At 49.9% G+C, this 26,994-nt stretch overlaps 1 long non-coding RNA gene across 1 annotated transcript; it reads right to left on the minus strand.

Moving 5' to 3' along the window:
* Positions 1-24,252: 24,252 nt before the first annotated feature.
* LOC144162049 (uncharacterized) lies at positions 24,253-25,619 on the minus strand. Its single transcript, XR_013320587.1, has 2 exons — positions 25,451-25,619; positions 24,253-25,353 (listed from the first exon to the last, which is right to left on the minus strand). It is a non-coding gene; the product is annotated as an uncharacterized LOC144162049 (long non-coding RNA).
* Between the last annotated feature and the right edge of the window lie 1,375 nt (positions 25,620-26,994).

Genomic DNA, 26,994 nt, shown 5'->3' on the forward strand with positions numbered 1-26,994 from the left:
GGTGCCCCCCCGGCCATCGGAAGACCTTGGTCGCTGCTCATGGGCGCGTAGATGTAGTCCGTACCAGGTCCCATGTCCATATCCGAGCAGTATCCCATTCCCGGCAGAGGGGAAAACCTCCGCTCTGTCGGCATGGCCCTAGGAGTGGTGGGCAGGCTTTCGACGAATATCTTGCCGCGAACCATGTTGGGTCCGACCTGCTGCTCGTAGCTCTTGACTGCCGCCAGGTACTCCCGCTTGGCTGGCTCTGAGACAGGGACCCTCTGGGCGTTGCCAGGGATTGATTGGACTGGCTGACCATCCGAAGGTCCACGAGATGCGACTACTTCCGGAGGGGGCGCCTGTGGTCTGAGACGTGCGACAACCTTCGGAGGGGGCGGCGGAGGCTCTGCGCGGGAGAGTCCTGTGACTGCCTTTGGAGGCGTAGCGGCTTCCGGGGGAGGAAAGGCAGGGGCCACTTGAGGCGGCGTAGAAGAGGCCGGCGGGGGAACCTCAGGGGCCACTTGAGGCGGCGTTGCGGAGGCGGGCGGAGGAGCTTCCGGTGCCATACGGGGAGGCGTAGGCATAGATTGCGCGTCATGGCCGTCCGTTGCTGCTTGGGGAGGCGCATGAGGATCGGGGGCGACGACTACGCCTAGCATTGGCTTCTGCGACATTCTGATGAAAGCCGAGAGTGCGCAGGCACGACTTGTACTGTCCGCGAGTCAAGCCCGGGTTCACGTCAAGCCGCCGCTGTTCAGTTCGCACAGCTGCCCGCCGGGTACTCTGTAGGAAAGGGCGGATGGCCCGGTTGGGAGCGACCTGCGAAGGCAACGGTGGGTGTTAACTCCATGAAGCCGACGTGCAACGGCGAGACAGACTTTGTTGCTAACCAAACGTATTTATTTATTTATTTATTTATTTATTTATTTATTTATTTATTTATTTATTTATTTATTTATTTATTTATTTATTTATTTATTTATACAATACTGCAGGCCTTGGGCGGCCCAAGCAGGAGTGGTTTGTTTATACATCAATGAGGCACAAACTTGGCAAACAAGAAAAAGAAAGAAGAGGAAGGAAAAAAAGAACCGAAAGAAAGCTGTTCTTAACCGAGACGCGGTCTTCATTCATATTAACGAAACGTCGGTGGCTGGCGTTGAGTTCGAGCATCAGTGTCACAGAGCAGCGGTCCGAAACACGCAGTCGAGACTCATCTACTACTAAATCACACGCTAGCAAGGGTAAAAAGACGAAAATGCTAGCGGCACGCCTGAGTCTTACAGGGATACGAAGTGACGTGGCGCGGGGCTGTACTTCAGGTGGTACTACTAATACCAGGAAGGGGGCCTTCATACTGCTTTTATTGAGCCCTAAACACTGCATTTTCTTTCGTGTATGTTTACAGTTATTCTTGGGAGATTGCTTTGTGTCAAGGTAACCTATTGTGCAAGCAGCACAGCAGCCCGCCGTTTACCCGAGTTGTGGTCCACCATACCAAAGAGTTTGCTACGTGGTCACGTACTTTGGCTCACCCATTTAAAATTCCACTAAATGCCAGACTGGAATCAGCGCAGTTTAGGGCGTCCCAGATATTTCTCCCGCACTGCGCACGCGTTTTTATGTCTCGCTTTCGACTTCGCACTGCCAGAAACCTATCTTTTGAAGGTAACATTTACTACTTTCGTCCAGCGATTTTGCGGACCGGAGGATGCGCAAGTTAACCTTTTGACCCGAGACATACCCCCGGCGACACACCCCTCGACGCGCAACGCGTTTCGCCGGGCCCGCTGTCGGCGCTGCGACGAGGCCGCCCCGTTTTCGGGTTGTCCTCACGTAGCGGCAGCCGACCCAACCCACAACCTCTCACGCATGTGCCGCTGCGTCGTCTCGGGCTATGTGACTCGTCTTGCGCAGCGTTCGCCATGAAAGAGGGACGCCTCGTTCGCCCAGAATGGAAGCGAGGCCGGGCCTCCTCTTGTGAGCGTTGCGCGGGCCCGAACGGCTTTGAGCTGGGGTCGGCAATACGGCTACATCAAAGGTTAACCAAGCGAAACCGAGACTCAACCAGACTAAGCCAAGCTTTTGCTTTACATATCCAAGGTCGGCTGCGTCTAATCTCACGGCAGCAGTGAGAATTACCTCGGCAAAATTCTCACGGCAGTTTCCATAAAAGCTGTCTGTCGTAACATTTGCTGAATAATATTACGTCCCAACGTAACCTAACGTAACCTAACCTGACCGAACCTTACCTAACCTAACCCAACGCGTCATAACCTACCCAAATCCTGCCAAACTGCAACAAACCCAATCTAACCCAGCCCAACGACACAGAACACAACCTGTATTAAACGTAATTCAACCAATTCTAGAAGTCCTGTGCGTCGTTCTCTTGATACAGTAAAAACCAGAGTTAAAAAGAACTAACAAAATCCCGATGACCAAAAAATTCCAAAAGCTACAAAAAAAAAACACCCGAACGTCGGACTCGAACCTCAGCTTTCTCGTTTATACCCGAGCACTATGCCACAGCGCTACAGAGGCGGCTGCAGACAGGGCTTTTTAGGGAGATGTTTACCAGATTGAATCTCCGCGTAGCGTGCTCAGCCAATAAGAAGCGACTGCCGTGAGAAATTTCTGACGGTAATTCTCCCGGTTGCCGGGATAATAGACACTACCTCCAAGGTCGATGGCCACCAGCGGCATCGCGGTACGGCAACTTCGTTTCGAGAGGACTCACTCTAGCGACGGACGGGCGATTTCGAGGGCGCGGGCGTCTCCTAGCGGCGGCTCATGCGACGGGAACAGTTGCGGGCGCGTCTCCGGGCTCGGCCAGGGCCGGGGGCTGGAACGGAGCTGCTTCACCCAGTTGCCGCCGTCGAAGAACCGCCACGGAATGAGCCCCGCCGCACGCGCACGCGCACAGGCACCTTTTCTTTGTCTTCTACGACACTAACGCCCCCCTTCCCCGCGTTGCCGACACTATAAATAACAAGAAATACGGGGGGGGGGGGGCTGATATATTTCCCCTTCCATTTTGGTTTCCCAGCGAAGCCATAGCGCTGGCCACTGCCGCCAAGGTATCTTTTGTTCCTCCCGTCCCGGCCTCCACAAAACTTGCACACTCACTCTCGGGGGGCTCGTTCAGCGAAGATGGCAATCACAAGTTGAAGACGCTAATGGTGATGGTGCCCTTGAAGTGTTTCGCCCCTAACCACGCGGTGGGATTGGAAATGACTACTTTGCCTCTGCTGGAGCTTATGGATTGAGTTCATTTCCCAGAGGAGAAAATAAGCTCCTTGATTGAAATTAGGTGGACTGCGATGAAATTCCCAAAATCCCATTAATTCTGTCTGCAGACCCAATTTATGGCTGATTCTTTTCCTTTTTACAGTATTATTGTTTACCCACGGAGAGGGATTGGCCAGGTTTTGTGACCGGGCTATTTAGACAGAAATGTGAAGGTTATGATTGGAGAAAGAATTACAGAAAGGCAATAAGATTTACTCGGAGTAAAGGTAGGGGAGAAATAAAAGGAAAGACCAATCAGAAGAGGCGTCTTGCAGTGGCGAATACGAATTGATGGAGGAGGGAGTAAATATTCTTTTTGATGTCCAAGGCTGCTAGCAGCAGATGAACAAAGTACGGTAGTGCTCACCTCAAGACCATGACAATCCATGGGTCAGTACGATAATTTTTCCCGTTCGTTGCAGAAGCGGCGACATTCAAACAAATCATATTGCAGCTGACTCAGGTTGGCTACAAATCGGAGAAATGTCTGTTGATGTAAGCCCCGCGGAAAGAAAAGTTTTGTTTTCAGAAGGCAGTAGCGTACAGTGGCTCTGCCGTTCCTCACTCATGTCTAGTAAGTGCTGAAGTGAAGTGCTTTTCAATAAACACTGACGAGTCTCAAAAGCTGCAAGAGTAGCAATATAACGGACTACACGGCATCGTCTTCCCTCGAAAAAGAGGGATTTTAATTCCATACTCATGAAGAAGTGAGGAGGAATAAACGAAAGCGAGGGAATAACAGTCAATATCCTCGGAGACTTCCCAATTGACTTATTGTGGGATGAAATCATCGTCTTTACCAGTGATAAGTGCGGAACCTTATTTTATGACACGTTTATCGCCTAACGAAGCAGAAATTTTCTAGCTAGCTCATTGTATCCTTTCTTTACCTTTCTTCACTTATCTAACAGGATTACCACCCAGATTATGGATGATAATCCTACTAGATACGTGCAGCGCCTCGGCATTGTTGCGGTTGGACCGCGGTGGCAAATATATTGTCCTTTAATTCCAGAGTCGCGCCGCATAACGGTGCTTTACACATTTTTGACGCTTTCATCACGCTACTGACTGTCGGGGAAAGCCCAGGCAAGAAAAGCCAAGCGAAGGGGGGCCCGCTCCGGTAACGCCACTTGCCCCGGAGCGCGCCACGCATGGGCAATGGTACTCCCGTTTGCTATCGGAGCCGAGCGGACTGGAAAAAAATTAGCCCCATCTTCCCGAAGGGAACGCTGAGTAGATGCGGAGCATCTCGGGGTTCTGTTGTGTTTCCGTCGTGTTCCGCTCAGCGTCGCGTTCCCTTCGTTGCGCAGCTTTGTCTTCAGTGGAAGTAGCGTTGCTGTTTGTGGGGTGGTGCTGACGCTTGCTTGCGCCAATCCACTAACTGACGGGACTGTTGCTTCCATCACACTTCATCGGAAGAACGGAGTGAAGTGGAGTCAACCGCAGCAAGCGCTGAACTGAACGCGTGCAGTGCGCTACCCGATTTACATTCAACGTTGAAGGAGAGGAGACGAGAGGAGGAGAGATGCGCAAGCGCCGAGCATGCGCCGCGAAAGCAGAAGCGAGAACGCGGGAGAAGCGAAAGCGAAGTGCACGCAGCTGGTACGAGAGATGAAGTGGCGGGAGTATCGCGCAGCTGTGGGAGAGAGGGAAGGAGGAGAGTTGCGCATGCGCAGTGTGAGTGCGGACGCCGACGCGGGACATGCCCAGACTATAAGATGCTTCGTATCTAAAAACGGGAGCTGAAACTCTCTATTATCTATTATCGCACTAGTAGGGCTCTCGCCACCTTCAAATCGCGGCATACTATATTGCAAACCACGCATTGGGGCCACTGCGCTTCCAAACCCAAGTGGCCAAAGCAGGGGGATGAAACTCCGCCGTTTTTCTGTCCCGTGAATGCAGCGATCCTAACGTTTGGGGGCTGTACTACATACCAGCATAAATGAACGTTGTTATTGTATTTTATATTTATTACCAGGTTACTTATAATTACGGAGTTTTTAATATACAAGTGCATCTAAAAGTTGAAGTTCGAGACTGCGAAAATACCAGCGCAACCCGGAGTGGAAAACGGGAATCACACCTTTCTACTTCGCACCGCTGAAAAGGTGTGCCGTGCTACAATCCATGGTGTTCCGAGAGCCGTCTTTACCCCCGTAAAGTTCGTTTCATCGAAATAGACGCATGAATGGATTCGCGCCGTCATCACAGATCGTGCAGTAGTGAGTGGTGTTAAAATTCTTCACGCCAGGCCGCATAAAATTCTTTTGTTGGATCCCGGCGGACGAAAGGTACGATCCGCATACTGCTCGTTGTGCTTTTCTACGCTTGCTCGAGATAGCAGGATGCGTTGCAGCAGTAGCTTTATAATTTAAGTGAGCATACACGTGCGCTATTTATTTATTACATTCTGATTGTCTTCTTTGACTCTTGAATTGCGCATGAAATGCGCGGCAAGCATCTGGTAATTAATCCACTGTCTGCATTAGGTACACACGTTTGTTTATACATGGGTTATTGATTTAATGCGTTTCGATTGTGTGTTTTGCATTTTAGCGCTAGTGAATGCACGGTATGCAGCAAAATGTATATGAGGCAACATATACATTTACTAATAGAACAGTGTGAGCCTATCTGCACTCTTTTTATTAGCTTTTGATTGCCTGCGTTTAGTTTGCTTTCGTATCATGCGTTGTTGTTGTTATTATATCATTAATGTTATTGTGATTATTATAATTTTTATCACTATTATTGTTATCATTATTATTATCAGTTTGTTTAGGTCTACAGCTGGAGCAAGGCACCTCCCATACACTTATGGCTCAAAGAGTGGGTCCGTAGGGTCATAACGTGTTGTTAGCACTAGGTTAACTAAGTAGTGACTACATAAATTATTTTATTGCGTTTCAATTGTGTGTTCTGCATTTTCTCTTCACGTGAATCAACCGAACATAGCAGAATGCATTTGTAGCAATAAATATACAAACTAAGCAATTACTGTGTATGTTTATAATACAATCATAACTATAATTCCACCACTTATAATTTATAACTTACGCTTCAGTTCCATGCTTCGAGTTTCAGCTTTAAGTACAAGAACGATATTTTCACAAAAACGCAGTTACAGCTATAAGCCGATAAATAATTAGACAATGCAGGCTTAACCTTTGCTAGTAATTGATTAGAGCTTTTTAAATAAGTTTTTTATAACCATTTCACTGCAGGACCCGAGAAATACCAGAGGAATACGCAGTGCGAGAGAGTATATATGCGTGAACAGTTCTTTAGAGATCCTGGTGTGGGATGGCTGCTTTTGTCTGCAGAAATGTATTTTGGATTAGGAGGAAAGGTGGGTCGTTGCCACCGAACAATATGTTCGCTGATTTTAATTTTAAATTTGCCTTTATGATTGGTGTTGTCACAAGTCGTCTTTGTAGCCAAAATCAATTTAAGAAAGATTCCTAATATATCAGATAACGTTTACTTCGGATACAGATGCCAGTTTTCACTAAAGCTATGTGCGCCTGAAAGCAGCATTAAAGCTAGTATTCATTCTAACACAAATATGCAAACATGCTTGTTGATGTTCCAGATCTCGCGTTTGGCTCCAGTGTGCGAGAAGGCAGGACCTGGATCATTCACCACCTCGACAGATCTACAGCAGCCACCGCTGTGTCCTGCCCATTTCACCGGCAGAGACTACGCAGACCTTGGACAGACAAGGCACTGGACAGATATTCACTGGCTGGATACCTAGTTATTAGCATGCGACCATGTGCCATACACTTTTGTTTGCGACTAAAAGCGCAAAATGTCCAAGTTGTGTTTTTAAAAACTGTATGAATGGTATATTTATGCAATAAAAATAAAATAACGGTACTCTTTATTCTTGTCTAGATTGTGTGTACTAATAAACCAAAACAACGTCGTACTTAGAATCAGTGGTGCAAAAAGAAGTGGACGCGCAAAACTTCATCGACCAGAACAAAACAATTGCCCTTTTGATAATGTGGTGGGTTGCGCAACAGGAACAAGGTGTGCGCTGGCCATCTGAATATCTTCCACTCGCTCAATTTACCTTGAATGTGCGTCCCAATTGAATTTGGCGCTAAATTCCCCCCCCCCCCACCCCCCCGCTCGGTTTTTAGTCCTCATTAATATGGCGCCTCCCAGTGCATGTCTGCGACGCGCCGCCATGTTTTTAGTACCGCCCCCAAACACCAAGGGCTTGTCTGGCGCTGCGAGCGAATTTCGCGTCCCATGCAAGGTATAGGAAGTGTCACTACCCTGGCCAAAGCTCGTCATCATCGTCGTCGTCACAATCATCGTCATCTTATCTAAGCCCACTGCAGGGTAAAGGCCTCTCCCATTAATCTCCAATTATCCAGGTCCTCTGCTAACTGCGACATATTTATCCCCGCAAACTTCTTGATCTCATCCACTCACATAACTTTCTGCCGCCCCCTGCTACGCTTGCCTTCTCTATAGGGATCCACTCTGTTACCATTAATGACCAACGTTTATCTTGCCTTCGCATTACAGCCCTGCCCACGTCCATTTCTTCTTCCTAATTTCTACTATTATGTCCTTGACACGTTTTTGTTTCCTGACCCAGTCCGATCTCTCATTGTCCCTTATTGTTACACCTATCATATTCCGTTCCATTGCCCGCTGAGTCGCCCTCAATTTAAGTTGAACCCTCTTAGTGAGCCCCCAAGTTTCTGCCCGTAGCTGAGTACCGCTAAGATGCAGCTGTCATACACTTTCCTCTTCAGGGACAATGGTATACACTGCCATGCATTACTTGAGAATGCCTGCCGAATGCACTCCACCCCATTCTTATCCTTCTATTTATCCCTTACTCGTGGTTGGGATCCAGTTTCACAACTTGGCCTAAATAGACCCGAAAACATAAACAGAAGAGGTTCAACGAGAGGATGTTAGTGAGCGGCAATTCTTTTAACTTGTAGAAATTGGTGCAGGCATAGTAAACGATACTTGGTCGGGGTGGGGAGGGGGTGGGGTATTCAGACAAGCCTACAGAAGGCCCCTCGGTAAAAATATAGGACCAGCCGCACCGTCGCGAAAGGCGCCAGTACAAAAAGGTCACTTACGACTGGACGGAGTCAATTTTTTTCGGAATCCCGCAGTGCAGTTAGTGTGGACCCATTGAGCTCCGAGCCCCTGATGATGTTGTTGATGATGATGATGTCCCAGAAGTTTTTCGAACGTACACATAAGGGAGTAATAGCCAGAGCTAAATCACTTAGTGAAATTCGTGAGGACTTCACAATACTTCTTTCCGAAAAGACAGAGGCCATAAGATGAAAGTTCACTATTATTAACGCCCACATTATTCATTAATTAGTACCCTTCAGCAATACAAGCAACCTGAAGCAGCAAAGAAAGCTTGAGTACCATTACATTTATATCCCTTTTTGCAACCCAAAATTTGTTGCCCCGAAAGATAACATAAGTGGAATTGATAAGGTAAACCCCAAACGCCCGATAGAGTCTTTCTGAAGCAGTTGTCTAGCTGTCGTGAAGCGGCGACAGGCGAATAAAAAATTTTCGGTTGATTCCGGGACCTGGCCCCGCACACACAGTACCGTAGGGGGAAGCCCTGTTCTAAAAAGATCGGAATTCAACCTCGGTATCCTACAGCGCATCTCGGTGAAGGCCACTTCGCATTACCGCGCACCTGAAAAACAAAAATTGCACAAGTTGAAATGTTGATAGCAGTGAATCTGAACGCGTAGCGTTTAAATGCTAATATCGTGTAATCCTGAAGATGCAAAAAGAGCCAGATTGGGCCTTCCGAATTAGGCGGGAGCTGTGACAGCGAGATCAGCTAAATGGTCCACTAGCTCGTCCGTATGGCCAGGGATCCAAGGAAAACGTACCTGGTTCACATGTCTGGGGACAGAAAACAATGAGTGCGGAAGAATGGAGAATCAGAAGAGGAAGTTAATGGCGATATAACTTAACTGACATAGAATCGGATAACATGATGATTTCTCATACATGTTGCGGTACTTCCACATAGAGCGAGAGCTATTACTAGAATTCTACCAAAAATGGGTGCGTAGACCGGGAATCGTAGCGAATAACTCCAATTTCCAGAATGCGAGAAATAACAATCCCAGCTTTCTCCCCATTTTGACATCCATCTTTTTAAATCGCAGAAACAGCAGACAACTTGGATAAATACTCATTCAAAATAGCCGTTAATAGGGAGCGTGGAAGATGTTTTTTAGCCGAAGGGAAGGGGTTTTGAAAGGACGACTCAGTTTTTCGTTCAATAGCAGATACTTCGATAACTTCGTATATCTTAACGGAAATACAATCAAGGCATGTTTGAACGAATTGCACCTGTGGGGAAATGCGTTTCGGCGACAGAGATGTAAAAAAATAAAATAGTTTCACTTAACGAGAAAGCGGTCGGAAGTGCAAACCAGGGATTCGTCAGTGGGTCCTTTGTGTTATTCTTGTGGGTGTCTTGTGTTTATCTTGCTTTTGGTAATTTTCGTACGTTTAGTTGGCTTGGCTTGGATTTGATTTGATCAGATTGGCTACACTGGCCGAGGTTGACCGAGTTTCGCGTAGCTCCTGGAGAGCCGTGCTGTGCAAGCGCGAGAATTGGATTGGATTGCATTAGATTGAATTGGATTGGCTTGGCTTGGATTAGTTTTCGATTGAATTGGATTTGGAATGAATTGGATTGGATTGGATTTGGATGGGATGATAAGCAGGAGTAAACATGATAATCAGCTAATCCTGCACAAAGCTAAGAATAACTAGCTGAACCTTAGCTCACGCTACCTATATCCTGGCATAGCCGCTTGGCTTTCGAAGCCTCTGGGTTACGCCGTGGCGAAGGGCCCGTAACAGGCTACACCGTAACGCGGTGACGATATGCTTAGTTCCAGAGACCGAGCTAGGACAAGGCAAGCGCCTAAAGTGCTCTGCACTTAAAAATAAACACGGAACACAAATAATACAGGCTTGACAGCCCCAGGGGAGTCTTCGTACATGTGGAGGTAAGTTTGAACCGTCAGCAACAGAAATCGGACCCCGATTTCTGGAATGCGTGCCTCTAAGTACAAACCCGGTACAAACCCGAACCGAGGGAGGCCAAGGCACAATCAAAGGATGTGCCTCTCCAACAGGTATAACGGTCGCAGTTTGTAAATAGGGCAAATGAAGAGCAACACGCACCCAAACTCCATGACTGGCCGGACGTAGGATCGGTACAGCCGCACAAGTGTGTCCCAGCGCATTCCTGCTCGTTTCCCATATAGCCTCTTCACCCGACCAAATGGTCTCTCCGCTTTGGTTACTAGTGCATTATTATGTCAATGCCAATCAAGAGCAGAAGTGTATATATTACCAAGATACTTCAGCGACTCCACTTCCGGAGTGTCTTGATTTTTGTAAGCGTGAAAAATTGAAACTGGCCCTGCAACCGGGAAGACACGTAGTGCACTCTTCGACACATTTAGCGGTACGGCGAGCATTTGAGGTCATTTAGCATGTCTACGAATGGTTTAAAATGCCAGTTGTTCCTTGCATTTTCGTCTTAGCACGAGTCCGCTGTATAGCCCCGTAACCACGACTGCCTGCCTAATCGTCTCCATTTACATGTTCGCTACACCTCGCATTTAATAAGGCATACGGTATGACGTCACACCTTGTCATGACTTCACACGCCGTCCAACAGGGACTTTTCGATCAAATGACGGTACAGTGACCTTGCAAGGCCTTCGACCCGTTTTGAATGGCCTGGCCACGTACACTTCTGAACCAATTCCGTAGGAAGCAGAGCTTGTCGGTTTTTTAACTCGAAGCTTTCAGCCTCTCCCTGACGCCTGTCGACCACTACAAAACGTACTGCAGGAAAGCAAACTTTCTTTCACAATGATGATCATTATTCATTGAACTGAAGAAAAAATTCTCGCGGTCGGAATGAATCCTGGGTCCCTCGCTTTATGGAAGCTGACGTCTATCCGATTGCGCCCAGATGCCGACACGGTCGAAGCAGTTTTGGAGTTTTGCCCAAGGCCCCTTCCTCGTTGAGGAATGAATTTTTACAGCGAAGATGTACATGGTTAGGGTTCCGCATGCGTCCTCATTGTCCGAGTTCCAATGACACGCGTAGCAGGCATCATCCGGCTCCCCAGCGTGGTGGTAGTCCTCCACCCTGAAGCACAGTTCCGAGGCTCCACGTCTTTTTCAAGCGCTAGGCGTTCCATAGTGCTAGCCTTTGATGGTCTACGCGGACGCAGTTTCGTGCATGCCTACGAAACACACGAAAACCTGGCGCTATAAAATACATGAAAGCCCGTATCCTGGTGCCCGGCGATGGCAGTAAAAAAGGCGGGGCGCACCATTGGTGGTGTTGTCACCGCTAATTTTCACAGCAGTACGACCTCTGTGCTGCAATAAGGGTCGGGGGCCTTCCAGTGGCAGGAGAAAATTGTCACACCAAGATCGTATACCTTTGTACAAAGTTGTCTCCTCTCAGCTTTAAGGGAATAGGTGCGGTAACACAGATGTACTGCCATACACTGTGATCGGAGACGTTTGCTTGAACGTAACGCCAGGAAACTGACCACCACACAAATTTTGCTCACAATTGAGTCGTGCGCCGTAACTTTATTCAATGTCCGCCCCGAAATTTAGAAGTTTTCCGATATTGCCCCGCCACGAAAGTTCAAGCTGGCACGCCAGCGAACTTCAACGAATTAGTGAACTGCCGACAAGTGTACTCAGTTCATTGGCCAGGTCGTCGAGAGCCGCTGGGACCCATGGTCGTCGACGTGAAAGTTTCGCCCTACTGCGGATTGACTGACGTATAACTTTCCATGACCCTGATCTGGCTCACCTGGCGGACCACAGGCCGGCCGGGAATGTCACTACCGTGCGATTCTCTTGGAGGGCTGACGCTGTGGAGGTCCGTTGAGCTACATCTCCGGACCGGTGGATGAAGAGCTAAACCGTTCCGTCACCTTCCTAACGAACTCCATGGAGCGGCCCTTTGGCTTGGGGTTGGTCCGTGGGCCACATGACGAGGACGAGGACGATGAAGAGCTCTTTTTAGAACGGCTTCGCGACTTTTTGCCTTTGGACTCCTTGGAACGCTTCGAGCGCCCGCTGCGCGGTCTGTCTGCGGACGAAGATGACGACGAAGAGGACTTCTTGAGATGACGCGACCTCTGCCGCCGTGGTTTCGAGTGTTCTCGCCTGTCGCTGCAGCCATCATTACCGTACGACGCTCTTCGTACATTTCGGCTCGGCGGCCTACTGCCGTGAGGCATGCTGTTTCTTCTGGGACGAATACGCGCGTCGGGTTCACCTTCATGGAGGCTCGCAGCGTCTGCGCGAATTTTCTCAAGCATGATCTCTGCGCGGTGCTCGTAGATGTCTTGCCGTATTCTGTCCGAAATGTCCGATGCCCTGGTCATAGAACTCTTCGCAGGCCTATTCTCCACGACGTAGGTCGTCTTCTCTGTCGAGCAAGGTCGCCTGGGGTAATTTGGCCCCTCGTAACTGGGCCACCCGCCCATCCGCGGTTCTTGCGGCCCGTACAAACGAGGGTCTCGCGGACAGGCCTCCACGCTGCACCTACCCATCGGCGCAGCATTGCCGGTAGGTGGCGGTCTCTCGTAACACTCCGCCATGATCGGCCCGGTGGGCTCTGCGTAACCGCTTGGACGCCTGCCTGCATGAGGCATGCCGGTGACGTCCAAAATTTGGTCTATACGGCTTCCCATGTCCAAGAGCCTCCTGACTTCGGGACCCATTTCGGCCATTTTAACGAGGTCGACGTCATGGCCGAGAGCCAAGTTGCGGAACTCCTCGCGACTTCGCTGCACGTTTGGCGGTGTCCCGCCGCCCATCGGATGACCTTGGCCGCTGCTCATGGGCGCGTACATGTAGTCTCTACCATGTCCCATGTCCATGTCCTGGCCGTACCCCGTTCCCGGCAGAGGGGAAAACCTCCGCTCGGCCGGCATGGCCCTGGGAGTGCTGGGCAGGCTTTCGACGATCATCTTCCCACGAACAATGTTGGGCCCGACCTGCTGCTCGTAGCTCTTGACTGCCACCAGGTACTCCCACTTGACTGGCTCTGAGACAGGGACCCCCTGCGCGTTGCCAGTGAATGACTGGCCTGGCTGGCCCTCCGAAGGTCGACGAGATGCGACTACTTTCGGAGTGGGCGCCTGTTGTCCGAGACCTGCGACAACCTTCGGAGGGGCCGGCGGAGGCTCGAAACGGGAGAGTCCTGCGACTGCCTTTGGAGGCGTAGCGGCTTCCGGAGGAGGAAAAGCAGGGGCCTCTTGAGGCGGCGTAGCAGAGGCTGGTGGGGGAACGTCAGGGGCCACTTGAGGCGGCGTAGCAGAGGCTGGAGGGGGTACGTCAGGGGCGACTTGTGGCGGCGTAGCGGAGGCAGGCGGAGGAGCTTCCGGCGCCAAATGGGGAGGCGTAGGCATAGATAGAGCGTCATGGCCGTCCGGTTCTGCTTGGGGAGGCGCATGAGGATCGGGGGCGACTACTACGCCTAGCACTGGCTTCTGCGACATTTTGATGAAATACGAGAGTGCGCAGGCACGACATGTACTCTCCGCGATTGAAGCCCGGGTTCACGTCAAGGCGCCGCGGTTCAGTTCACACAGCTGCCCGCCGGGTACTCTGTACGAAGGAGCGGAAGGCTCGGTATCGAGCAACCTGCGAAAGCAACGGTGGGCGTTAACTGCATGAGGCCACCGTGCAACGACGGAGCAAGCTTTGTTGCTAACCAAGCGTAGACATAAGCGAAAGAAAGCTGTCCTTAACCGAGACCCGCCTTCATTCATGATAACATAAGCGTCGGTGGCTGGCGTTGAGCTCGAGCATCAGTGTGGCACAGCAGCGGTGCGAAACACGCAGTTTAGACTGAGCTACTACACCACCGCACGCTAGCAAGGGTAAAAAGACGGAAATGCTAGTGGAACGCCTGAGTCTTACGGCGATGCGACGTGACGTGATGCGGGGCTACACTCGAGGTTGCACATTACCCAGAAGAGGGCATTTATACTGCTTTTATTGAGGTATGAGCACTGCATTTTTTCGCGTGTGTCCCCATAGGTTGTTGGGAGATAGCATCGTGTAACGATAACCTATAGGCACAGTATACCTCCCCGTTTACCCGAGTTGTGGTCCACCATACCAAAGAGCTCACTCCGAGATGTCAAGTACCTTGGCTCGCCCATTTGAGATTGTGCTAAATGCCAGTCTGGAAGTCGCGCAGCTTCGGGCCTCCGAGACATTTCTTCCACACTGCGCATGCGCTATTCATCTTTCGCTTTCAACTTCGTACGGCGAGAAGCACGCTTTTTTTTTTGTCTAAAAGTATGCGCTCAATTCCGGCGCTCATTTTTATTCTTTCACAAAAGAATTCACGAATGAATGACGGCTTTGTCTTTGAATGAGAGTTCAATGCAAAGTTTTCGATGGCAGCAAGCGCAGCCAGTTTCATCCACAGGCGGTTGTTGGTTCGCGCTGATTCGCTTTGACGCGTGTATGCAGGTAATCGACTTCATTTGTGACTGTTACTGATTTAGGGATGAAAATGTGCAGCTAGTAGTGGCCCATGCCGCAAATATTTTACGGCAAGGACAAGCAAAAAATACGAATTACCGAAGCTAGGAAATGCAGCAGTTTGGATAAGCGGCTTTAAAAGATAGCATAGAGAGCGAGCCAAAAATTTTGAAATATATTTCATCATCGTCATCTTATCAGCCTACCTACGCCATAGATCTTTAATTTTCCCGGTCCTGTGCCAACTTCCACCAATTTATCCCCGCAAACTTCTTGATCTCTGCTGCCCTTCGAACTTACTTTCGCCCTCTGCCACGCTTGCCTTGTCTAGGGATCTGCTCCGATTCCTCGGTTAGAGCTCAATAGCGGTTCTGCAGGATCACGCTGCAGAACCGATATTCAGCTCTACCTGAGGGAGAAAGGTTTATGACACAGGAAACCAGGAAAAATCCTACACGCATTATCGAGGAGAATGCAGTAGAAGACGTAGGCACGATCGCTAGATTGGATACAGCTAATCTTTCACAGGAGACGATCTATTTAATTAGGAAACGGTGAAGCGTGGCAATCTCCATCCCATGTGACAGAACAGAACTAGAGGAGCTTTTGAAGTTAATAAGCGCGAGACAGCTAACATACGGAAGTGCAATATGGAGAAGAATGGGCATGGTGTAAAGAAAGGAGCCTGAAAGCAGTGAAGAGGCACCTAGGCATGGCGAAAAATCAGATGTATGCACTTGAAAAAAATTTATTTGGATTAACCTGAAGTTTGAATTATCGCGAGTTTGAAATGTCACGACTCTATTGTATTGACATAACAATAGGTGGCTGACGGGGCAGCCCTGCGGCCGATGGGTGCTCTCAACTGCTTATTCACGATTACACGAGCAGTGCGATTCCTGTATGCAAGCGCCAAGCCCTCTTTAATAACCTTAACTACGTTTACATGTTCGAGTACCGAATACGGAATATTGTGGGGCACGCAGCCAAATGCAGCCAGTCTGGATAACTGCGGCGACTCCGATGTTCACGGCGTCACCGAAATACAGCACACCATGTGTATGTTTGTGAACATGCTGTGGCCTCTGATATCGCATGTTTGATGCGGGCCGAGTATTCGATCAATACCTGTTTGAAGCCTGCCTGCAATAACCTTCATAAATATTTTGCAGTACACATTGGGTAAACAAATGGTCCGGTACGACTTCACATTCCTTAGCTCTTCTATTTTGTCTTGAGAATTAGAACCACATGCGAACAAGCGTATGACGCAGGCAGAGCGTTGTTATAGGCTTCGTTGTACATTCTGGAAAGAGCACAGAATAGCTCGTATTTAAACATTTTGCAAAAGGCTGCGCTGAGTCTATCTGGTTCAGGCGTATTTCCTGGGTTTCAGTTATCTATTGCATCTTTAACTTCTGCCGATATGGGTCTTTGTAGCCATTCTTTTGATTCATCATCTGCGCGAGGCGAAATTTGAATGAAGTTGCGTTTTATTTCCTCCAAAGGTAACTGGTTCTCAATCAAAATCTAATATTCTTTGAACGCGTTTACTATTTCATCTCTGTCGTTACCTTACCGTTCTAGTCTGATCAGGTTGCGCTGGGGGTGCTTATTTTTAGGGACGAAGCTCCTTAAGGCGTGGGTCTGTCCATCCTCGACGTATGTATGTAGCCACCTCTAGTTTAGTTCTTGGATTGTTTACTAGATGGCGTGGCTACCTCTAGTTTAGTTCTTGGATTGTTTACTAGATGGCGGTACTTGTATATGATGAAAAGATGCGCTTGGATTGTTTACTAGATGGCGTGGCTACCTCTAGTTTAGTTCTTGGATTGTTTACTAGATGGCGGGGAGCGTTGTAATAAAATCCGTTCGCTGTTGGCGCGCGCTCGGAGTCGCCCGATGGATAAGGCTGCAGATGTGCGAGCCCGCGAGGCAGCGAGCCCGCGAGGCAGAAGCGTTCCGTGAAGCTGCGCGACGCCGCCGCCAAGATCCTGCCGTACGAGAGCGGGAGGCCGAAGCGTGTCGTCTGGCTGCGCGACGCCGCCGCCAAGATCCCAGCGTTCGAGAACGAGAGGCCCAAGCGTCACGGCAACGGCGCGAGGACCCTGCCGTACGCGAAGCGGTACGGCTGCGGCGCGAAGAGGATCTCCAAAACGTCAGAGAACGGGAAGCGGCGAGAAAGCGCGCGTATCGGCAGGCAGACCCCGATGCAGTGAGAGCTCGTGAGGCGTCTGCAAAACGCATCAGGCGAGCTCAGCCCCAAGGTGCCGACGCGCGGTTTAAGCGAGACTTTCTAGACGTTACGTTCGGACACAGATGTAGTGGGCGAACTTTCACTGAAGAGTCACGGTTTTACCGATGATTTCCCCTCAGGAGCTTCGCCCACTCATCATCATTCACCCCGTGGATATGCTGTGAATTTTTTTATTCCAAGAGCCAGCTTTGTATACAACCTAAAGGGGTGCCTAATTGAATGCCTAACCTTCGCAATATCTAATGGTAATACCTAACGGAGGTTTCTTTAACAAGCATGTTTGAAGTATGCTTGATAGGGGAACTTCACAAATTATAGCACCAGGTCAAATGACTAATTTGTCTTCGGGCTATGAGGCATTCCGTAGTGAGGGCTACGGATTAACTTAGACCACGAGGGGAGCTGTAGCGTGCGCCGAAATCTCGATACATGGATCAAAGAAATTTGGGCTTTTAGGCACATAACATTTAATCTGTAGGGAGATACCACGGGAACAATAAATATTCTTTGTCCCTCTTCTGTGCTACTGCACGCCATATTGCATGCATAAATTACATTCTTAATCGCCTGTATACACAAAAATGAAGATTAGGCCGCAAGGAATGCATTGGACAATACAAATGGAAAAAAGCCGGAAATATGCTATGCGAGTAGCACACTGTACCCAGGTAAAAGCAGTGTGAAAGCAATATGCATTACCAAGCCCAGTGTTGGCCTTCCAACGCTTGGCCAAAGTAGCCCTGCCGTCCTTCCCAAACCTTAGTCAATAATGGGGGCTGAGATCTTCAGGCGCTTATGGACGCCGGCAACACATTCCACGCTTGAGCGTTGGCCGTATCTGCAGCTCAGAAAGCTGCTCACCCAATAGGACTGGTTTGTGGAGCATCATGAAAGGGTTAACAGCGCTCGAAAACGACGACATACAAGGTGTCTCTCCTGGCGTGTCGTCGGAAGAGGAGAAGACCGAGCAAGAAAGACAAGACAAGACAAGGGAGAGAAGACAAGACAAGACAGGACAATGAAGAGAAGACAGGACAGGCGCTGATAATGTATTCAGCGCTTGCCCAGTCTTCTCTTCCTTGTGTGTCGTCGTCTTCCTGCGCTATTAACCCCTTCATGCAACTACAGACTATGGACGGCTCCAGAGGGAGAACAAGGACAGGCACAGCCCTTGAGTCGATCTTCCCCATCGAATGGTCTATACTTCCGCTATTGTCGAAAGCACCGCGCATTTGGCGATCATTCCGAAGTCAAAAGCCACAACTTTAGGAAGCTATTTGTCCTTCAGGTAGCCGACAACCGTGTCCAAGATGCTTGGTACGAGTTAAAGGGGCACTGACACAAAAATTTAGCATCTTGTTTTTTTCGTTGCAATAAGTAGCTAGTGACCTACTTATAACCTGTAGAAACCTCATTTGCTTCAGCGTGCGACGGTTGTTTAATTAGAGGGATTTTAAATGCGGCCAGTCGCAGTTTCGGTTTCAGCGAGTGCCGCGAAACGATGGATTTTGTGGATTTTGTGTGAACAAAGCTGACCACGTGACCGTCGGAGGAATATCACAGAGCAGAGCCGCCGTAGCACTGTCGAATCCGCATCGACGGCAGTTTCTGCGAATGCCTCCACGTACTGATCTCGTGAGGCGCTTAATTAAAAAGCGACCGTGGATGTGACGCAGGCGCTGCGAGTGCAAATGCTACCGCGGCTAAAGAACGACGCGCGACGCTCGAGATGGTGGGTGGCAAGACGCGCGCTGGGAGCAGCCGGCCGGTCTGCCTACAGGTCCGCCTACAGATGTGTTCGGCTCAGCACTGCGGCGGATATTCGAGTGCCGCTCTCGTAAGCGGTGCAGATGACAATTTTTAATGCAACCCGCCATCGCATCATTAACTCCTTTCTCATTTAAGCCACTATGGTCGGGACTTGGGGACAATTTCGTGCAGCGGTAACAAGCTATCACTCGAGCTACCTGCGCCGGCCTGGGCCACTTCGCGGCCGTGGCCGCCGCCTGCACAGCGACCGTGCGGCTAGCTCAGTGGGCTTTTCGTGCCTCCGGCGCGTTTTCGCATCCAATGGTAATAAACAGTAATAGAAACAGAGTGCCTGGAATCGCTGTAGAACTTTGGTCTCGGCCAGCTGCCCGATTAGCTGACGAAATCACGGCGCCTCCGCCGCCAACGATCGGGTCGTTCGTTCTCGAGAGCAGAAGCTCCGCCCTCCGGCCCTCCGATTGGAGCGGCGAGCCGGGCGAGCCCGCGTAAAACGCCGGTAGTGCGGAAGCGGCAAACACAAACTCGTGACGTGTTTGGATGTTGTTTATTTACAATTGCGCGTGGTCCTCTGTTTGCTGCTCGGTTGCGTTTCGCACACTTCAAAATTGATTTTAAATATGTTCTAGGCTGTATTCGCCGCTGATATTTTGCAGATGATGTATATGTGTTCCCACCAATCTATCTCCGACATTATCTCGCCTTCAAAATTTTGTGTCAGTGCCCCTTTAAGGGTTCCTATCTACCGGCCGCCAACCTGAGATTGGTTAACGTGGAGCATTTATGGGAGAACTACAGCGCAAAAACCAGCCCGTTCGGCTCCTCCCGGGGCGCTGTGGTATCGTACTCGGTTTATGAACTTAACCCGGCGGTTTCAAAGGACTTCTATGCTTTAAGTTAGGTGTGCGATAGTTTGCGTTCGGCGTAGTTGAGTCACGTAGATTCGGTAACGTCGGGTCGGGTTAGTTTAGGTCATGATAGGTTAGGTTACATTAGGTTATATTAGATGAGGCCGGTTTGGCTACGCTACTGTAGGTTCTACTCTCCCAAATCCAACCACCGGCAAAATTCTGAAAAAATTCAGCCGGTGCCGAAAATAATTTTTCCGAAATTCTTCCGCCACGTGTCATGTGACTTCGGGTATCCAATTGGCGGCGACAGCCGCTGGAATTTCGGGTAAATTATTGCGCCGTCGCCAACAGAACAGACGCTGCGAAAGCTACGGGCAGACTACCGTCGAACTTGCCGTGCCGCCCTTCCGACGGCCGCTAGCGACGTCGAGCCGCAACATTCACCTGCTTCGCGGCACGACGCCGCCGGCGGCCGTCGGCAAGGTGACACGGCAAGTCCGTTTCGAGACGACTCACTCTAGCGTCGGCCAGGCAATTTCGAGGGCGCAGGGGTCTCCTAGCGGTGGCTCATGCGACGGGACACAGCTGCGGGCGTATCTCCGGGCACGACCAGGGCCAGGGGCTGGAACGGAGCTGGCCCACCCAGTTGCCGCCGTCGAAGAACCGCCACGGAACGAGCCCCGCCGCACGCGCGCACGCACCTTTTCTTTCTCTTCCACGACACTGACGCCCCCCCCCCCCCCCTCTTTCTCGCGTGGCCGACACTGCAAAGAACGAAAAGCAATCCGTTGTGTTTAAGTACGGGGAGGCTCATATATTGCCCCGCCCCCTTTGTTGGTTTTTTTTTTTTTTGGTGTCCCATCGAAGCTTTGCGCCGGCCACTGCCGCTGCAGGATAGCTTCCGTTACTCCCGTCCCGGCCTCCACAACACTTGCGTACCCACCCGAGGGCTTGGTCATCGACGATGGCAACCAGAAGTTGAAGATGCTGATGATGATGGTGGCCTTGAAGTTGTAGAGACACCATCGCCATCGTCATCATGAGCGCCCGGATCATCATCAGCGCTGCCTGTCTAGCGTCAGCAGTGCCACGCGCCACGCGACAAGAGATTGGACTTTGCAACCAGCTCACCTGGAACTTCCTTTTCCAGTCCTTTCCAGACTGGACCGCTGGAAAGTTGTAACTGCTGCCTGGAGTCCATAGCAGGTCCCGTTTCCCAGAATCGTCTCGGCCCTGGCCTCTTGTCTCGCAGTAAAAGCATGTGTCCTGCAGTCTTTCCGCTAAAGCAAGGCTAGGTGTGCCAAACGTTCCTGCACAACATTTTAGCCAAGTAAGTAGAGGAATAAAAATTTTGCTCCAGGTATTAAAATTTATAGGTCGTTTATACAACAAGCGTGACTGGCCAGTGGTATTTTAAAGCGGAAATCTACGTAACTCCACGTTTTATAAATAAGCTGATGTTAACTTTAAAGAACAGTGCATCGTAGAACAGAGTGGGTAACATAGTAGATCCCTATGAAGTCAAGCGTAGCAAGGGCAACAGAAAGTTTGATGGGCAGATGAGATCAAGTAGTTTGCGGGGATAAATTGGTCGCAGTTAGCACAGGACCGGGATAATTGGAAATTCATTGCATAGGTCTTTGCCCAGCAGTAGGCTGCTGCTGCTGCTGTTGATGATGATATTACAGAAAGAAAAGTAGTTATAACTCCCCCATGGTTTGATTTTTTAGTGAAGCATACTATGGTTTCCGCAGGCATTCTGGCGACGTTATGTTGGATAGCGTCCATGGGTATTATATAACGAACATAGAATTTAGCTTCACCAAAACTAACAAAATACGACGGACGAGAGCAATGAGTGTGGAAGGGACGATGACCTAAAAGCGTTGAGCGAAGGCAGGGTGTTCTCAGTATGGAGCTATGAACGGCTTAAAAGGCAAGCGCATGCTGGCTCGTTAACAAAGCGGAGCAGAGTCTATACGTCGCAAAGAATATCTTTGAAGGCGAGTCCGCACTGGGTCGTAATACCGAAGCGGAGCAGTGTCTAAGACTCTAAGCGATGGGCTAGTGAACAACCACGGTACTGAACAGTGCCGAAACATCACTGTGTTGCATTGCACGTGAACGACGTAGATACACGGAGTCAAAAGGAGCAACAATCAGCGGAGGCATTGTCGCAGTTCCCAAACGGCCCGATATCTGCATGATTCTTTTCTTAACAGCGGAGCTGTTGTAATAATGTGCGGCGCGTAACGAGTTAAAAATACCAAGAAAATGCCGAACGCTTGTGAGCGCGGGCTTTGCGGCGACCGCCGAACGCCCCCGGCACGCGCAGTGTCTTTAGCAAAACAAAAGAAGAAGAAAAAAAGCTAGAGAAAACCCCGAGGAGCGCCCCGCGTTGCCTAGCAACCAACAACGCCACAGCTGGAGCAACACCTGCTCCACGCAACCTCGACGCGACTCCAGGAACGCCGCGCATGGGTCGTGAACCTACGCGTCACCACTGCACCCCCAGATGTCGTCAAGCGCTACCGATCATCACTTTAGTTGTATAGAAGGTTCTGCCGATAATGTGTAATGCTTAGCGTGAGGAACATGACGATATCGATGCATATGAGGACGACTACTAGTAGCACAGTGCAAATCGACGACAGAACACGCAAATAAACAGTTCCAAAGCCTTGCGCGACTGAGTGCGAGATTCGCCAGTTTTTTTTTTTTTTTTTCATTACGGCACCTTTTTTTGCCATGAACCAGCGTACTCGTTGTAAAATAAAGCAATCATTACACGTTATTCTGCCAGACTTGGAGTAAAGTTGCTCTAGAGAAAAATTCGTAGAAATATTCCCAGCTTATTGAGATGTTTGCGAGTCGGTATCCGAGGCAAAACTGTATTGGAGCGAAGCATGCAAAATGGTTTGCAAGCGTAGCGAAGCAGCCACATACCAAGCGCCTTAAAAATTTGTCCGTTCTATTGGCCCAAATTTGGCCGCCGCAGTTGTAAACAAGTAAGCAACGTTGTTTAAGGGCTCAAGAAAAATGACACCACTTCCTCCACACTTTTCGCAATGCATTGGGATGCTAGGGGCCTCTCCTGAGTATTCTTTCCTCCATGGGCTGTCGTTCGCATTTCTTTCAACCATAAAGTTTCTTACAGAATACACTAGAGAGGAATCTGGCGCTAGCGTCTATACGGCTCACATCAAGGTCGTCTGTGCCGCCATGGGCCGCCATTATACATCGCGCTCGCCTTAGCTTCATCATTGGCTTGGATTGAAACGTTTTAGTTACCGCAAATTTAAACAAAGTGCCACAAAAGCGCGAAGAATAGTGTGCAATTATGTAAGTGGAAAATAAAATCAGGCTGTTTTAAAACTAAGGAAAAAGGAAGTAAAGCGTATTTTTGCCGGAACGGTTGTGCCTGCTATTCCGCAGGCCAAGGTTGTAGTTACGAACAATATTAATATTTGGGGGTAACTCATTAGAGACTGATTTTATTAATTTTACCATTATTTCAAATAATAAGTTGTTTGAAGAGTTTCGAACATTTTTTGAGCGTGCCTTTGAAAACTTTGCCTTCGTGGTGAACCGGTGCACCGACCACCAGCTAGTTTAACAAGAAAAAAGAAAACGTTGAGGTAAACAGTCGCTGACGATGGCAAGATAGGACGCATACAAGCGCCCGTATCTGCCGTATCTTGTCTTCGTCGAAGTACGTTTTGGTTCTTTTCGTCGGCTACAAATTTCGCGGCGGCATATTACCCGCCCAGTCATACGTCCTTCGACTGCGGCATGAGCAACGTCAGGTGCGATCACGCATTGCCTTCTGTTTCACTGAACACGGCTACAAACGTTGACGGCTAACACAGAAACGGGAGGAGTTCGGCTTCCTTGTAGCTCGCAAACGTGTTGATGCGTAGTGAAGAAAGCAAATCCCAAAAACTGCTTAAGAATCCAATTGTAATGCCAAGCCCAAGCCAAAAAGGAGGGTCTTCCCATGAACCCCCACGACGACATGGCTTACGAGGCGCAGTTTCCTCTCTAGTATACTTACTAAGAAACTATTCTTCCAACATAGGTTATGAAGAGTTCCCCCTCACTTTTGCCAGCCGGGAAGGGGTCCGCGGCAGGCTCATGTTTCAGAACCACTGCTCCACGCAGTGAACCAAGGGAACTCCCCCCCACCATCTCTAATTGCACACTTGCAATGTTTTCCCCATTTTTTAGATATCGCGAACCAAAATATGCACACCCCGTTCTCTATATTTTAAGGAACTATTTACATATAACTTGCGGGTAAAACGGCACAAAATGTATAGAAAGGCCGTTGAAAAATTTGTTTGGAACAAGAACCCATCCAGAACCCCCCCCCCCCCCCCGACTTCAATGAGCGCCACTAAGATTGGCTAAAATACTGTTCGAAGCGAGCATACAAGGGACGACACAGTACTTGTGGTGGCTCAAGCCGACAATGCCAGCGAGCCACATCGACTGTGTACAAACGACAAAGGCAGTACGCCGGTTTTGAACAGGGTTTAATGATTTCAGGACAGACGCAGCCACGGACAGCTCGACTCGAACGGCAGTCTGGACGGCTCGATGACGGTGCCGTCCTGCTTGGCGGTGGCCGGGACGCATAGACAGTAGGCGGTCTGCAACAAAAGGCAAATCACGTTAGAAATGTTACGGTTTGGGAGTTCATCACGGCTTACCGAATGCGGGGTGCAGGATTACGCCTGGCAGGAACGGGAAGGGACGCTGAAAGGCAAAGTAACACAGACGAACAGCGACAGAACCACTTTTATTGCTCCAAAACACCTGCGTACAAAACACGCGTCGCCCAGCTACACAGGACAGATGGAGACGTGTACCTGCCTAGCCAGGATAGTAGTGCATGTTTGCGTGAAGGATAAAGTGCAAGTAGACACGACACATGGGTCAGGAAAAGGGGAGGACGCGAATAGCGGTGCCGGACGCCAACCTGAAATGGAACCAAGGACACCAATTCCATCACTCGCCTTTGCCACGGCCCCAATTTGGAGCCGCGGACCGCAGAGCTGCGTTCCGTGCTTCAGTGGTGCTCGCTGAAGGTGGCGACTATTCCGAACGCCGCGCGAACCGAGGATGAGCGAGCGGAATGCATGCCCCGGCTACCGCGGCGTTCGGAAAGGAAGACGGACTATCACCACAACTGAACGGGCTTCCGAGCTAAAGATTTCCAGAATAGAGGCAGCGACGAAGGACTTCAACCGCACATGCGCCGCTGTCCCGGAAGCTACAGCCTAACGCGCACCGCAAAGCTTTGGTGACAGCCGGAGTCCCTGCGTCGCGACGGCCCACGAAACGTTCGGCTCCGAGGCGAATGTGCGCCCGGTTTGAAACTTAATCCAAATTCGCGAAAGGCGCGAAAGAACGAGACAAAAGCCGGTTTCGTGGGTACGCCGCACGTCGCCCCGGGCCTTCGGCCACGGAACTCACCGCTTGGAAGAGTTGTCGGCGAAGCAGCTTGCGCAGGTCTGACGTGAGGCAAGTTCGCAATCGAAGGGCCCTCCTGGATGCGCTTGTCCGAGCAAACCGGGTTGGGAGCGGTGAATGGCACAGGCACTAAGAAAAACGACTCTAGAAAAAGAAAACGACAACAGTTATAGAGTTAAAACAACTCTTAGCGCGAACCAAACTTCCACAATAGACAGCACCCCGTGGAAAAAAAACTCACCCATCCATCGACGCCGGCAGCGCGCCGCCGGCTCTCCAGCTATCTCCGCGTCCGATACGCAACAGGCGGGCAAGATGGAGTGGCCCTCGTTCTAAAACGCGGGCCACTACATTACAGAGCGGCATTACAGAGCGCAGCTATTGGTCAGCTACCGCCTACCCTTCCACTCCTTCACATCGCTATCGTCTTCCAGAACATTCTGCCAGTTGCAAACAGTGACAGAAAAAGACAACTTCCGCTTATAGTTATCGCATCAAGTCGCAGCCGCGCGGGCACTGGAGCATGCATGACCAGGCATTTTATGCTGCGTCACGGAGCAAGATAACATTCTTGCCTCGTGGTGTTGCCTGCCTATCGCGATATGCCATTGCGCGTGTGCTACCAGGCTTTGGGGGGCGCGATAGCACGGTGCTCTCGATCATGCGGCCGCCGCTACCGGCCGTCTTCCGCGGCTTTTGAAACCGAATAAAAACGCCACGTTTCGAATGAATATCGTCGACTGAGCGGGAACGCAAATATGCTACTGCGTACGAGTTGGGGCTGGAAAGGAGGACGAAAATGAAGTGCTTGTTAGAGAGCTATGGGTGATATTGTTATGAGCATTTCAGATGCCGGTGCTTACATTGTCACCGCAAGGTCGTATGCTTGCTTGTTTTGGTGATGGTTACGGGGGCCGCGTGGGTGGCCTCAAAACATTCACATGCCAGCGCAGGGAACAGGCAAATGAGTTTAAAATTGGTAGCTAAAGGTCGCCACGATGTAAGAATGCATGTAAGACACAACATCCTTTAACTCAATACGCTTGCGTCGCACAGAAGAACAGTTGCGATGAATTCGACTCTTGTATCGGGTTCATTGCACGCAAAGATGTCTGCATGCAAGCAGCCAGGTAATTAGACTTCTGTAAATGAATGAATGAATGAATGAATGAATGAATGAATGAATGAATGAATGAATGAATTTATTCAGATAGGAATGGTCGAGCGCCTCATGTCGCGGAATCGAGGAAAGGGAGACAATAAATCCTGTTGGCTAGTGACCCCTTACACATCAGCCCCGCGCACGGGCCGCTTAGTTCAGGTCATTTTGGGGAAAGCCGCCTTCGAAGAGGGGTAACGGGTCTATTTGATGATGTCTTTTGTGTCTGCGCCGCACGAGCTGAGGAAGGTTCGCATGAAACAAAAACCACGCTATAGATATGTTCGCGCATACAAAGATGGTATTGAACCACAACGAAATCAAAAGAAAACGTCTTTCGCATGTGTAAATAAAACTTTGACTTTTTCGTTACGGTGGAAAAACGACCAATTTTGAGTGCTGCCACAACACTATTTTTTTTAGATGCGAAAGCATCTTATGGTCTCGGCATGTCCCGCGTCGGCGTCCGCACTCACACTGCGCATGCGCAACTCTCCTCCTTACACCCACAGCTGCGCGATACTACACTATAGAAAAAAGAAACAGCTAGCGGCGCCCGGTATCGATCCCACGACTCTCTGGCCGCAACGGGAGGTACGCGGTGCTCTTCCCACTGTACCTGAGGA

The sequence above is a fragment of the Haemaphysalis longicornis genome, unplaced genomic scaffold (assembly GCF_048455015.1).
Source record: "Haemaphysalis longicornis isolate Haplotype H1 unplaced genomic scaffold, Haemaphysalis longicornis Haplotype H1 scaffold_12, whole genome shotgun sequence".
Taxonomy (NCBI): Eukaryota; Metazoa; Arthropoda; class Arachnida; order Ixodida; family Ixodidae; genus Haemaphysalis; species Haemaphysalis longicornis.